At 40.1% G+C, this 14142-nt stretch overlaps 1 protein-coding gene across 1 annotated transcript in view; it reads left to right on the top strand.

Annotated features, from left to right (window-relative positions):
• The window catches only part of LOC137341111 (zinc transporter ZIP11-like), a 602857-nt gene that overhangs the window by 14684 nt on the left and 574031 nt on the right, over positions 1–14142 (top strand). The window lies entirely within an intron of this gene.

Below are 14142 nucleotides of genomic sequence, written 5' to 3'. Positions count from 1 at the left end.
AGTGCTCAATTGTGACAATCAGCTGTGTATCTGCCTGGGGTGTACATGACCTATCTCCCTCTACTTTGCCCCAACAATCCACCTTCAACACTGCTTTAGAAGATCATCCTTCAACTGCGCCAGCGTAACATTTTAATTTCTGCTCCCTTCCCCAGAGAGCGGCGGAGGCAGGGTCATTGAATATTTTTAAGATGTGGAGATGCCGGTGATGGACTGGGGTTAAGGCTGAGTTAGATAGATTCCTGATTAACAAGGGAGTCGAAGGTTATAGCAGGTTGACGGGAAAGTAGGGTTGAGGTCGCAATCAAATCAGCCATGATCTTATCAAATGACAGAGCAGGCTTGAGGAGCCAAACGGCCTACTCCTGCTCATAATTTGTATGTTCGTATGTATATTCTTCTGCCGATCATTGTTAAGGCTTCAGTTATGGACAGTTTAATGCAGTGGACCTCCCAGGAACTGGGTTGAGATTGCCTAGATTATTTCACGGTGAACAATCACAGCTGATAGGAAGAGGAGACCTGCGCTGCTTTTGCACCACCCCCCCAACATGTATAGTTATGAAATATACTTTGACATTTTGTATGTGTTCTGGTATTGTTTGAATCATGTGATTCGCACAATGTTTTGTAATTCAATTTGATGCTTGTGGTGAGTTTTCAAAAAAGTTCTAATTTAACAATCTCTCAATAACTTTTCCTCAATTAACCTTCCCTGCACTTGCTGGTAGGAATTATTTAACAGGCTCTGTGTATTTTACACAATCCCACACTGCAGTTATTGAAATTCTGATAATTCCTCAAGGGGATGGTCTGATCCTTTTGTACTTAATGGGCATGTTTTTGGAATTGGCGGTTAGGGATGAGCAGATTGTTTGTTTGGGTTTGACCTCCTCCTTATGAGGCATGCTCTCCTTTTGATCATCTTTTTGTTCTGTTTGAACTGCAGCAGTATTACAAATCGCTAGTGTTTTCATCGGAGGTTTTGTTCCTTCACATGACAAGCTGGGAATTCAGCTGAACGCAGGACTTCATAGAATGGTACAGCACAGAAAGAGGCCATTCGGCCCATCGTTCCTGGAATAGTGGCTGACTAGATCGATTGAGAGAAATATTTCAATAATGAGCATGGGAAACTAAAATTGCTGAGGATTGAATATTAAGTATAACATTTAATATAAAAGATCACACTTGAACAAGTTAAATACTTGTATTTATCTTTTTAGACTAAGTAATCCTAGTTTAGTCTCTTTTTTACAGGATTATCATGCTGTATATTAGTGACATACAGCAATCTCTAAAATCTGCAGTGATGTGTTGTTTTTCATTATTGTAAAGCATGATAATCTAGCTAATTGATGTGAAGTGGTTAAGTTAATTCTTGTAAAGTATTCTGGTGTGTCATGGGGGAATCATTGTGTTGTTGAGAGTGTAATGAACACAAGGTCCCATTGTAATCTGAGCGATTACAATAAAACTGTTCAATAGTGCACCAGTGCAAGCATTAAAAATATGAGGAGTACCTCAATTTTCAGTGAGGTTACTGGGCATTATGAACCAACTCCAATTCCTATCCCATCAATATCCAAAATTTCATCTTTGGAAGATTTTAATTTCTAAAAATTCCTTTTTTGGCATTATATTTCCTTCTTTAAAGCACTGAAATGACTGAATTTTATGTATTTATTGGAGAAAATAAAGTGCTCTTACATGTGTATATACATTTACAAATTTGGGATATCTTCATCAGAATCGCGCAAACAGCCCCAAGCAGGCAAGACCTGCTTTAAAAAAAGTGATGATTAAATCTATATGAACAGCACAGTAACCATGAATCATATTTTATTTCTCTTTGTCTCCATGTAAATTGTGAAGAGACTGTTTACATTCTACTTCAGTGTGGTGATTAGAGGTGGGACCATCCTGATACAAGGAACTTGAATTCTCCAGTGATACCATGGCACCTCCCTGGGTAGAAACAGGGAAAATGGATTCAAAACATTCGAAAAAAAATTCTGCTTATTGGTTTTTGCACCTTTGGGAAAATGATATGAATGATTCAAGCCTTTAAGATAATGATTGGAGTTGATGTGGGGGAGCATTGTAAACGAGCAGCATTTTTATAATAAAAACGATTGGCTTTTTTTTCTTTTTGTTCACAAATGTTTGGGAAGAATAGTAGCTCGTCAGTTTCAATGATCAGAGAATGTGATGAAGCAGTCAAAAAAAATAGAAACGTGGGACAGTAACCAGAACAGGAGAGTACAGGTTTTCAAAGATTTTGCTGAAATCCTCACAATGCAGTGGTGCATGCTTGCTGTACTATGTTCAGTTCTGCTACCGAAAAGACAGAAAACACAAGCATACACACACACACACACACACACACACTCTGAAGTGTAAAGGGCGAGTGTATTGTTGCGAATTGTCATGTAATAATTATAAATAAATACCGTCCACTTATTGATCTCAGCAGTTAATCTGTTTTACAGTTTAAAAAAAACCAATGGTTAGATGCGTCCTGGGAACAAACGTGTTCTGTAGAACGTTCCCTGAGATGACATTGTGAAGCTCTATTTCAATGGTTTCTTAAATGGGGAGAGTTGCTCTCGGCTACTTTATGTACTAATATTCTACAGTGTTTCCTTCCATGTGTCTAGTCAGCATTTGCAACAACAACATAGATAGGAGCAGGGGAAGCTGTCAAAAAGACACTGTGGTGATTGTAGTAATAGTGATGAGGTTCTGCTGAGGGAGTTTGCGGAGCTAGGGTCCAAATTAAAAAGCAGAACCTCAAAAGTAATAGGAATGGCATAGGAACAAACAGATTAGATGGCTAAATGCATTGCTGAAAGAGTGGTGTGGGAAGCAAGGGTTTCAATTCATGGGGCACTGGCACCAGTACTCGGGAAAGAGAGAGCTGTTCCGTTGGGACGGGCTCCACTTAAACCGGGTTGGGACCAGTGTCCTGGCGAATTGAATAACTAGGACGGTAGATCGGGCTTTAAACTAATAAAAGGGGGGGAGGGTTCAGGTAAGGGTAAATTTATAAGTCTAAAGAGAAAAGTCAAGGCTGTACAGCAGAGTAGCGATTTGGGTTAAAAACAAGTATGTCAGGAAGGGACAGAGTTTACAAAAGGTAATAGGGCATTCGTGACTAAGGTCACATCAGGGAAAAATAGTAAAAAGTTAAAATTGAAGGCGCTATATCTGAATGCACAAAGCATTCGTAACAAGATAGATGAATTAATGGCACAAATAGAGATAAATGGGTTTAGTCTAGTAGCCATTACTGATACAGGGTTGGGAACTAAATATTTCAGGGTACTTGACTTTTAGAAAAGATAGGCAGAATGGAAAAGGAGGGGTGGGGGTAGCCCTGATAATAAAGGATGAGATAAAGACAGTAGTGAGACAGGATCTTAGCTCAGAAAATGAGGATGTAGAATCCAGTGTCTGTGGAGCTAAGAAGTAACAAGGGGCAGAAGACACTGGTGGAAGTAGTTTTTAGGCCCCCTAACAGTAGTTATAGTGTTGGACAGAGTATAGATTCGGAAATTAGAGGAGCATGTAACAAGGGTAATGCAATAATCGTGGGGGACTTTAATCTTCATATCGACTGGGCAATCCAAATTGGCAAAAGTAGTTTGGAGGACGAGTTAAATGCATTTGAGACAGTTTTCCCAGAACTATGTTTCAAGGAACCAACTAGGCAACAGGCCATTTTAGATCTAGTATTGTGCAATGAGACAAGGTTAATTAGCAATCTTATAGTTAAGGATTCTCTGGGGAAGAGTGATCATAATATGATAGAATTTCATATTGAATTTGAAAGTGATGTAGTTAAGTCTGAAATTTGGGTCTTAAATTTAAACAAAGCCAATTACGTAGATATGAGGGGAGAGTTGGGAAATTAGATTAAAAGATATGACGGTAGATAAGCAATGGCGAACATTGAAAGAAATAATTCATAATTCTCAACGAATATAAATTCCCTTGAGGAATAAAAGCTCCATTGGAAAAGTAATCTAACCATGGCTAACTAGAAAAGTTAAGGATAGTATTCAATTAAAAGAAGAGGCTTACAATGTTGACAAAAAGAGTAATAAGTCTGAGGATTGGGAGGGTTTCAGAAATCAGCAAAGGATGACCAAGAAATTAATAGAGGGAGAAAATTGAATGAGAGTAAACTGGCAAGAAATATAAAAACAGATTGTAAGAGCTTCTACAAGTATGTTAACAAGGAAGAGATTAGCGAAAGTAAACGTGGGTCCCTTAGAGGCAAAGACAGGAGAAATTATAATTATAATAATACAAATATTTTGTGTCTGTCTTCACAGAAGACATTAAAATGTACTGGAAATAATGGGGAGCCAAGGATCTAATGAGAGTAAGGAACTTAGTGATTAAGATTAGTAAAGAAAAAGTACTGGAGAAATTATTGAGACTAAAAGCCGATAAATCCCCAGGACCTGATGGCCTACATCCTAGGGTTTTAAAAGAGGTGGCTGCAGAGATAATGGATGCATTGGTTTTGTTCTTCCAGAATTCCGTAGATTCTAGAACGGTCCCCATGTATTCAAAGATCGCAAATGTAACATCGCTATTCAAGAAAGGAGGGAGAGAGAAAACAGGGAACTATAAGCCAGTTAACCTGACATCAGTAGTTGGGAAAATGCTAGAATCTATTATTAAGGACGTAGTAACAGGACACTTAGAAAATCATGATATGATTAGGTAGAGTCAACACGGTTTTATGAAAGGGAAATTGTGTTTGACAAATCTATTAGAGTTTTTTGAGGGTGTAATGAGCAGGGTAGATAAAGGGGAACCAGTGGATGCAGTATATTTGGATTTTCAAGAGGCATTTGATAAGATGCCACACAAGAGGTTGTTACACAAGATTAGGGCTGATGGTATTGGGGATTGTTTAACAAACAGAAAATAGAAAGTAGGAATAAATGGGTCATTTTTGGGCTGGCAGGTTGTAACTAGTTGGGTGCCACCAGGATCGGTGCTTGGGCCTCAGCTATTTACAATCGAAATCAATGACTTGGATGAGGGGACCGAGTGTAATGTATCCAAGTTGCTGACGATACAAAATTAGATGGGAAAGTAAGCTGTGAGGAGGATGCAAAGGGATATAGAAAGGTTAAGTGAGTTGGCGAGAAGGTGGCAGATGGAGTATAATGTGGAAATGTGAAATGATTCACTTTGATAGGAAGAATAGAAAAGCAGAATATTTTTTGAAAGGTGAGAGACTAAGAAATAGTGGTAGTCAGAAGGATTTGGGTGTCCTTAGAACATAAGAAATAGGAGCAGGCGTCGGCCACCCATCCCCTCGAGCCTGCTCCGCCGTTCAACAAGATCATGGCTGATCATCTATCTCAACGCCATTTTCCTGCACCATCCCCATATCCCTTGATGCCTTTAATATCTAGAAATCTATCGCTATCTGTTTTGAATGTACTCAATGACGGAGTCTCCACAGCTCTACGGGGTAGAGAATTTCAAAGATTCACCACCCTCTGAGTGAAGAAATGTTTTCCTCATCAGTCCGAAATGGCCTACCCCTTATTTTGAGACTGTGATCCCTGGTTCTAGACTCCCCAGCCAGGGGAAACATCCTCCTTACATCTACCCTGTTGGCCCTGTAAGAATTTTGTATGTTTCAATGAGATTACCCTCATTCTTCTAAACTTTAGAGAATACAGGCCTAGTTTACTCAATCTCTCCTCATACGACAACTCCGCCATCCCAGGAATCAGTCTCGTGAACCTTCGTTGCACTCCCACGTGGCAAGTATATCTTTTCTTGTACATGAATCACAGAAAGTTAACATGCAGGTACAGCAAGCAATTAGGAAGGCAAATGGTATTTTACCCTTTATTGCGAGGGGGTTGGAATATAAGAGTAAGGAGGTCTTGTTGCAATTATAAAGGGCTCTGGTGAGACCACACCTGGAGTACTGTGTACAGTTTTGGTCTCCTTACCTAAGGAGGGATATACATGCCTTAGAGGGGGTTCAACAAAGGTTCACCAGATTGATTCCTGGGATGAGAGGGTTGTCCTACGAGGAGAGTTTGAGTAGAATTGGTCTATATTCTCTGGAGAATGAGAAGCAATCTCATTGCAACGTATAAAATTCTTAGAGGGCTTGACAGGGTAGATGCTGAGAGGCTCTTTCCCCTGGCAGGAGAGACTAAAACTAGGGGTCATATTCTCAAGATAAGGGGTCGGCCATTTAGGACTGACATGAGGAAAAATATCTTCATTCAGAGGGTTGTGAATCTTTGGAATTCTCTACCCCTGTGGGCTATGGATGCTCAGTAGTTGAGTATATTCAAGACTGAGATCGATCGATTTTTGGTCACAAGGGAATCAAGGGATATGGGGATAGGGCGGGAAAGTAGAGTTGAGGTAGAAGATCAGCCATGATCTTAATGAATGGCAGAGCAGGCTTGGGGGGACCTATGGCCTACTCTTGTTCCTGTTTCTTATGTTCTTATGAGGAGGCATCTCCTTGTGTCAGGTCAGAGCTTGTCAGCTCCATTGAAGTTGTTAAATGTGATGCTGCCCTGTGGAGCTCTGTAATGAAATTTTAAAAAAAATTGGAGAAGACTGATACTGAGGTAAGTCTAACCATGCCTTGTACTTAAACCAAATTCTTTAGTACTTTTATTGAGGTTATGTACACATCATTCAGTCCAAACACTGAAGTTGTTCTTCAAGGAGGAAGCATACTCATTCCTAACACCCATCGGCTTTCTGATATACATTCATCTCATGTACTATGGTATGGTTCCATTTTTCGCAGAATAAATGAAACCCGGGAATCAAGTTCTGCTTCCACACCCATATTATCGAGCACCATATATGTGCTCTGTTTGTCTTCTGAATTCCTGTTTGTGACATCATTTTTAACATTCCTGTCATCATTCTTTCATTTGACTATTCCAATCTTTGAAACTTGTACAAACCTCTGCGGATGGTACAGAGGGACCGGAAGAAGCAATGCCTGAAGCAGCAGCTATTGTCCATTTGGATGAGTGTGCTCATTGGATGGTCATCCTCTTTTTTTTCTACTTTGGAGTTCAATATTTGTTCCTTTTAAAATGTAGAGTTCAAATTGGTTTGATGACCATCTGTTTCATACATCAGGATTCGCTCAGCCATTTGCCAAGCATTGAAGTGATTTATTTTTCTGCGGAAGAACTTTTGGAATCATAGATAAACTTGTATAATTTTCAGTCTTAGATTCATCCCAAAGAGGAAGGCATAGAATCAGAGGCTAAATGCTTTTGGAATACCTTGGTTGCAGGATATCATTGTTCAAATTTTGGTTTTCTCCATTTTCATGGCAAAAGACCTTTTCTATAAACAGCCTTGTGTCTCTTTTGATCTGAAATTTACAACTTTACTTTTATTTACCGCAAGATTAATGTGCCACAGGATTAAAAACTAATCTTTTACTGCAATATTTTACATTGGTGATTGCATGGGTTACCCACCATGCACATCTGTCCACACTGAAAGGTGAAAAATACCCTGCCAGCGGACTGTACTGTTCAGGCTAAAATTATGAGTCAAATTTATTTATAAGAATTACAATTATGAAGCAAAAACATACAGGAACTTTCAGTGCAAATACTTACAAAACAAAAGATCGAATCAATCGACAAGAATTTAAATATCATACTCGATGTTTTTTTTTATTTGCGGGATGTGGGCAGCCCTGGCAAGCATGTATTTATTGCCTATCCATAGTTGTCCTGAGCAGGTGGTGGGTTTTCTCCTTGACCTGCTGCAGTCCTTGTGCTGATGATGCCTCCATGATGGTGTTAGATAGGGAATTCTAGGATTTTGAGCCAGTGGCGATGAAGGAAAGATGGTTTCTGTTCAAGTCAGGATGGTGTGTGACTTGGAGGAGAAGTTGGAAGTGATGGTGTTCTTATGATGTTGCTTTTGTCCTTCTCAGTGGTGGAGGATGTGGAAGTGATGTTGAAGTAAGCTAAGAAAATTGTTGCTGTACTGTGCCGGCGGTGGAGGGGGTGGATGTTGAGTTGTGTCGGAGGCATCGATCAAGTGGACTGCTTTGACCTGGATTGTGTTGAACCTCGTGGCTTCACCCATCCAGGAGTGATGAGCATTCCATCACACTCCTGACTTAAGCCTTGTAGATGGAGAGGCATTGAAGAGTGAGGAGGTGAGGTACCCATCACACAGTACCAAGTCTCTGCCCTTGTAGCCATGGCATGGATGGTTCAGTTAAACTTCTGATTAGTGGTAACCCTAGGATGTTCATGGTGGGGGACTCGGCAATGATGGTGCTGTTAAAGGTCAGGGGGGGAGGTGTTTGGGTTTTGTCTTGTTAGAGATGATCATTTCTTATAAAATCCAATGATCTACAAGACTTCTGGATGATGCCAATCTGCAAGATTACTAGATGATGCTAACTTTTGTAGACTTCCTGAAGTGATACTTATATGATGGTGAGGTGATATTTCTGCTGAACCACAGACTCGAGCGGTCACCTAAGATACCACTGAAGATGACAGGAATAGTTGATTCTATCCCCTGTGGCATTGCTCATGATGAGTCGGTGAACATGCTATTTTCTTACAAGGTTTCTATTAACAAAGTTTGATGGGGGAAATGTTCAGGAAGTAAGTCTACTTGTGGGAAGTGTATGCTATATGCAACACTTATTATAGACCTCCAGATCGAGTACTGTCAATCAAGCCAGTTCAAAGACACTGTGATGTAGTGATGTATTGAATGTGAAGAGTCACCATTCACACCTTGTCCAGGCTTTGCATACCTAGTATAAAAACAGAAAATCTTTCTGATTTTATTTCAGATTTCCAGCATCTGCAGTATTTTGCTTTTGATCTTGCATACCTAGTTATTGCTTTGGCCATGTTTAATCTGATTAGCCCCAGGACAAAGCTTCTGCATCTTGGCTAGTTTGTAGATCAAAGGTCCTTGCCTGCGTCTTGCATATCCAACAGCTTGGCTTTCAAAAGCAACTTTGAATGACCGTTAGGTGGTTGAAGTGGGCGCACATTTAACATTTCAAAGATGTGAAATTTTTGATGCAATTAACTTGTGACTATAGATCAAGGACAACACCGTGGGAAAGCGACTGGTCACCTTTTCCTTCCCAAAACCACCAGCTATCTTTAGACAGAATTGCATATTGATAGCTTTCATATCGGCATGGGGAAATATAATGGCAGTTGATACAAAACTCTGTTTTTCCAAGATTAAAAAAAAGGTAATTCAGAAATGTTATTACATGAGGCATGACAGAGTTGTACTTCCATCATAATCAGCTTGGAGGATAGAATGGCCAACACTGTTCAGCACACATTATTTCAGTATGTGACAATTACCGTTGGTGGGTTATGTTATATGTCTAGAAGCCTGAGAGTGACAGAATTGGTGGCAGCTGTGAAAAAGCTAAGTGAAATCCAACATTGAAATTGTGGGACAGTGAATGGGTAGTTCAGGTCTTAGTTTCTCTCTATGAAGCTAAGAGCTGTTCCAATGAAAGATCGTGTTCAATAGTTTACAAATGGTAGAGGAAACCCTCTTAAATAAAACACTTGGTCGTAGAGAGATTTTGAAGCTTGCACCACGTTTTAATGAAAAAAAATTGAACTCTTAAAGAAAGAAGGTGACCATCCAGTGAGCACACTCCTCCAAATATAGCGTTCATCTGCTGGTTCGAACTTTGCTTCTTTTATGCCAGACTCTACCATCTATGCTATTTCCCACACTGGACAGACAGGTGCAGTAGCTGGAAGAGTGGAGGATATAATGGCCAGATTAGCGGCGGCTTGTTATGACTGACTTTTCCACTTTGAGGCAATTGATGGCTGTGCCTGCACCAACATTTTATCAATTGGCTGTACTCTGGTAAATTGGTATGTCGATACCAATTTCAATACCTTTTGGAGTCTTAAAAATTGATTACAAAACTGAAGAGTAATGGTATTTAAGTTGGTTCATGATCTGAATTCCATTGAATGCCTAATGGGCAAATACCTTTGACCCTATTTGGTGTCAGTCTGTTACTGTATCTGCAGTGAATGCATCAATGCCAGTCCAGTATTTTGTTCTTGACTGATCCATGTGTGTATTGGTTTATCACTATGCCAACTGCAGAAAGAATTCTGATAAACTCTCAGTGACATCACTGTGAACGTCTGAAGATCTATCGTAAACTTCAAAGGTCAAGAGTGCTCTTTATTCGAAATAGCAGAGGTTTTTTTCCAGCGTAATAACAAGCACCTTCATGACTTGACGAAGCAGCTCTAAACAAGCAGTCCTGGATAATAACATTATGTTGTTTTAGTCTCCAGCTGCGCCTGGGCTGACGTCAGTGTAAACATCTTGAGGCTCTCCATTGTGATGGACACAGCAGTCCCAATATTTGTTCTGAGAGACTGCTGAAAATGACTCGCAGAGGTAACCGTTTAACCTTTCCTCGTCCATGCTGTAGCGACTCTTAACACAGAAAATGGTGGAAACACAGAAAATGCTAGGGACAATCAGCAGGCCAGTCGGCATCTGTGGAGAGAACAGATGAGATAACGTTTCAGATGTCAACCCTTTGAGTGTTTCCAGCATTTTCTGCTTCTGTGTCAGATTTCCAGCGTCTGCAGTTCTTTGCTTTTTGTAGATACTCTAGTTAGACTTCAGCGGTTTGCCATTTACCAGAATATTGTGGCTCAGCAAAATGACAATGCAGTGAGTCTTTGATGCTCTGAGCTTGTACTTCAGTTTCTGTATATAGCTGATCCAGTAGAAACCGAGGATAATGATCAATTTGACAAGACACGTGTATGGTTACTAAAAGCACTTGAGTACTAAAGCAGAAGGCAGGTCTTCCATGACTCTCCAGTCCCCCACAATCCCATTATATTATCCTTTTTTTTACACACAAGATGATTCATTTGTGAAATTTGTTTTAAACCCGACCAGTTTCAAAAATTCAGCTTTTTAAAAGTTTACAGTTTTTATTTTAAAAAGAAAGACTTGCATTTAAAAAGTTTAAAAAAAGAACTGGCACAGAGAGTCACTTCGTGGAGCAGGTGACCAGAGCCTGTTTTATACCACTTTGAAGTTGCAGCTGTGTTTAATGATGGGTCTCGCAGGTAATCACCTGGGAAATTCTTCACATGTGAAACACAATGGAGAGCCCAGTGCAAACTAATCAGTCCAAATAGTATGTAAAGTGCAGCCTGCAATACAAATAGGTTTTGGAAATTGCAATTTGAGAGCCACATCCGCATCATCACTGCAAACAGTGACCACTAAAGGTGGATTGTAATTCGTGCTATTTATAAGCACCCTCTTCAGTTAGATAACCTCTGTGCTCTAACTGTATATGAATAAAGAATGGGTTCAGTGAGAGACCCTTAATACTCCGTTTGATAAGTAAAAGGAAGAACTTGCATTCATATCGCTTGTTTCACATCCCTAGGATACCCAACGCGTTTCACGGCTAATGAATTACTATTGAAGTGTAGTCGGTGTTGTTATGCAGGGAAATGCAGCAGCTAATTTGTGCGCGGTAAGGTGCCACAAACCGCAAATGAGATAAATGACCACATGTTTTGTGGTGTCAGTTGAGGGATGCGTGTTGGTCAGGACAGTGGGAGAACTCCCCCGCTCTTCTTTGAATAGTGCTAAGGGATATTTTATGGCTCCCTTGAGTTAGATCCATTTAAGTCTAGATAAGTCCATGAGGGCGAAAGAATCGAAGCATATGCTGAAAGGGTTAGATGAAGTAGGGTGGGAGGAGGCTCGTGTGGAGCATGGACCACTTGGGTCGAATGGCCTGTTTCTGTCGTGTAAATTCTTTGTAAGGTAGGGCCTTGGTGTACCATCTCACCTCTGACAGTACGGCACTGTCCCAGCATTGCAGTTAGTGTCAGTCCAGCTGTGCGCTCAAGTTCTGGCACAAGGCTTGAACCCACAGTTTTCTGTGCTAATGTCAACCTCTTGTTCATTTTTCTCCCTCCAATTTTTGTTCCTCCCTAAGGTGCTGCTTCATGCTGGAGTACGGTTCTGTGGCCGAGAGGGCCCCCCGGTATGTCACTTAAATGTCCTTGTATGTTCGTTTTTGGGCCCAGACTGTGAGTGTTGATAGAATATTTAATTATGGGGACATCACATTGCAGCTGAGCTCTATTCTGATTTTACAAGTCTATTTTAATACTCTGGGGTGGAATCCACCAGGTCCTGGAGATTTGTCTATTTAAGTCCTGTTATTTTCTCCATTACCATTTTGTTTCTTATATTAAATCCAATAAGTTCCTCCCCTTGACTTATTTTAGGTTCCCTTATACCGCTGGCATTTTGACCTTTTCCTCTACTGTAAAAATTGATTAAAAATATTCATGTAGCAAGTCTGCCATTTTCTACTTATCCATTATAGGATCACCTGCATCTGTCTTTAATGGGCCCACATTTCCCCTTACCACTCTCTTTTTCTTAATATATTTATAAAAACTTTTATTATTTGCATTCATATTCCTTGCAAGTTTATTTTCACACTCCATTTTGCACCTCTTGTTACTTTCTTTGTATTCTTTTGTTGCCTTTTATAACTCTCCCAAAATCTTCTGGATTTCTGCTTTTTCTTGCATTTGTGTAAGCATTTTCTTGTCGCTTGACACTGTCTCTTACCTCATTTGTTGACCATGGTTGCTTAACACCCTAAACCCTTTACTCTCATCAGTGAATCCCAGCGCAGGCTCTACTCACAACATCTTAGATCAATCTGAGCTGTAATGAAATTTAATAAATCCTTCATGTGAATTCTAATGCCCATATCTCCAGATTGTGTTCCAGCTCTGTAACTCAGGTAGTGCTTTACAGGCTGTAATATATACTGTTTACAGCCCTGAGGCACCAAAGGATGACATAATGGTGGTTAGTTCTGAACACCCCAATGCCTCTATTCCCAGCAGTGAATCCCAGCACTGGCTCCACTAGCAATATCAATCACACAAGTCAGAATTCAGCATGCAAATTGATGTCCAATTACTAGCCTAGTTCATGGTGCTGAACAGTGTTTTTCTGTTTCAGGACAGTCAGGGGCACTTCTTCAGATTTATGTTTAGGACTCTGTGAATCCCTGACCTGTGTACAGTCCTGCCTTCTGGTTTCATTATAAGGATATATATGAAGAAAGGGAATCATCACTTCTTATTGCTGAATATGTCGGTTGGAGAAAGTTGTGGCCATCCTGAGCAGTGATTGTCTATCTTGTTTTTTGGGGGTTCTGTTTTCCACCCCCCCTCCAAAAAAAAAATCAAAAAACAAGAAGCATAGCGTGAAAATAAACGAATTGCTGGAATTTTAGTCTAAAAGTACCCAATAGAAGTTGTCTTTATATATGAGTAATTGGATGGAGGTGATGAGGTGATGGTTTGCTGGTATAGTAATGAGGTGTGAATAACTGTGTACACCTTGTGCTGGATGATCTGTGAATTTAATTCATATCCAACTTAAAAATGGGAGTTGGTCAGTATATACTACTGTGAATTCTACAATGTACTGAGTTGTATATGATAGAAATAGCCCAAATGCTAAAGATTTTATATTTCAGATATATAATACATGTTACAGAATCAGAGCCACTTTTGCTCACTTCTTTTCCTGTATTTGAAAAATGTTTTTTTTTACTTTTGTTGTTAATCTCCGACATCCTCCCCCACCCCACAGTGTTCTCTGGTGGAGAGACAGGCAAGTGATTTGTTCCCAGGCCTGTTCCTGTGCACCTGTGTTGCTGGCTGCCAGAAGGTGTGTGAGATGGGCCCAGGTTGACTCGCCCCTCTGATTCCCACCTCGCCAGGTGAGGAATCCTGATTTTGGAGTTTATTTTTAGTTACGCTTCCCAGTGCAGTGGATTGCAATAATGATAGACTGTTTCGTACTTGGTTTTAATGTGTGTTGCAGGGTGCCGGTGTAATTCCTGTGCAATTTCACATTTTCAAAGTTCGGCACGTTGATTTTTTTCCGCATAAAAACCAAGTGGCAATGATTTTACATCGTCTTATTTCCATCTGAACTAACACAATACCAAACCTCTTATTAGTGCAGTGTAAAAGAGTCAACCCAGTCAAC

This window comes from Heptranchias perlo, chromosome 23, assembly GCF_035084215.1.
Source record: "Heptranchias perlo isolate sHepPer1 chromosome 23, sHepPer1.hap1, whole genome shotgun sequence".
Classification (NCBI taxonomy): domain Eukaryota; kingdom Metazoa; phylum Chordata; class Chondrichthyes; order Hexanchiformes; family Hexanchidae; genus Heptranchias; species Heptranchias perlo.
The sequence above is the reverse complement of the archived record's forward strand: the minus strand, read 5'-3'. Positions and strand labels throughout refer to the sequence as shown.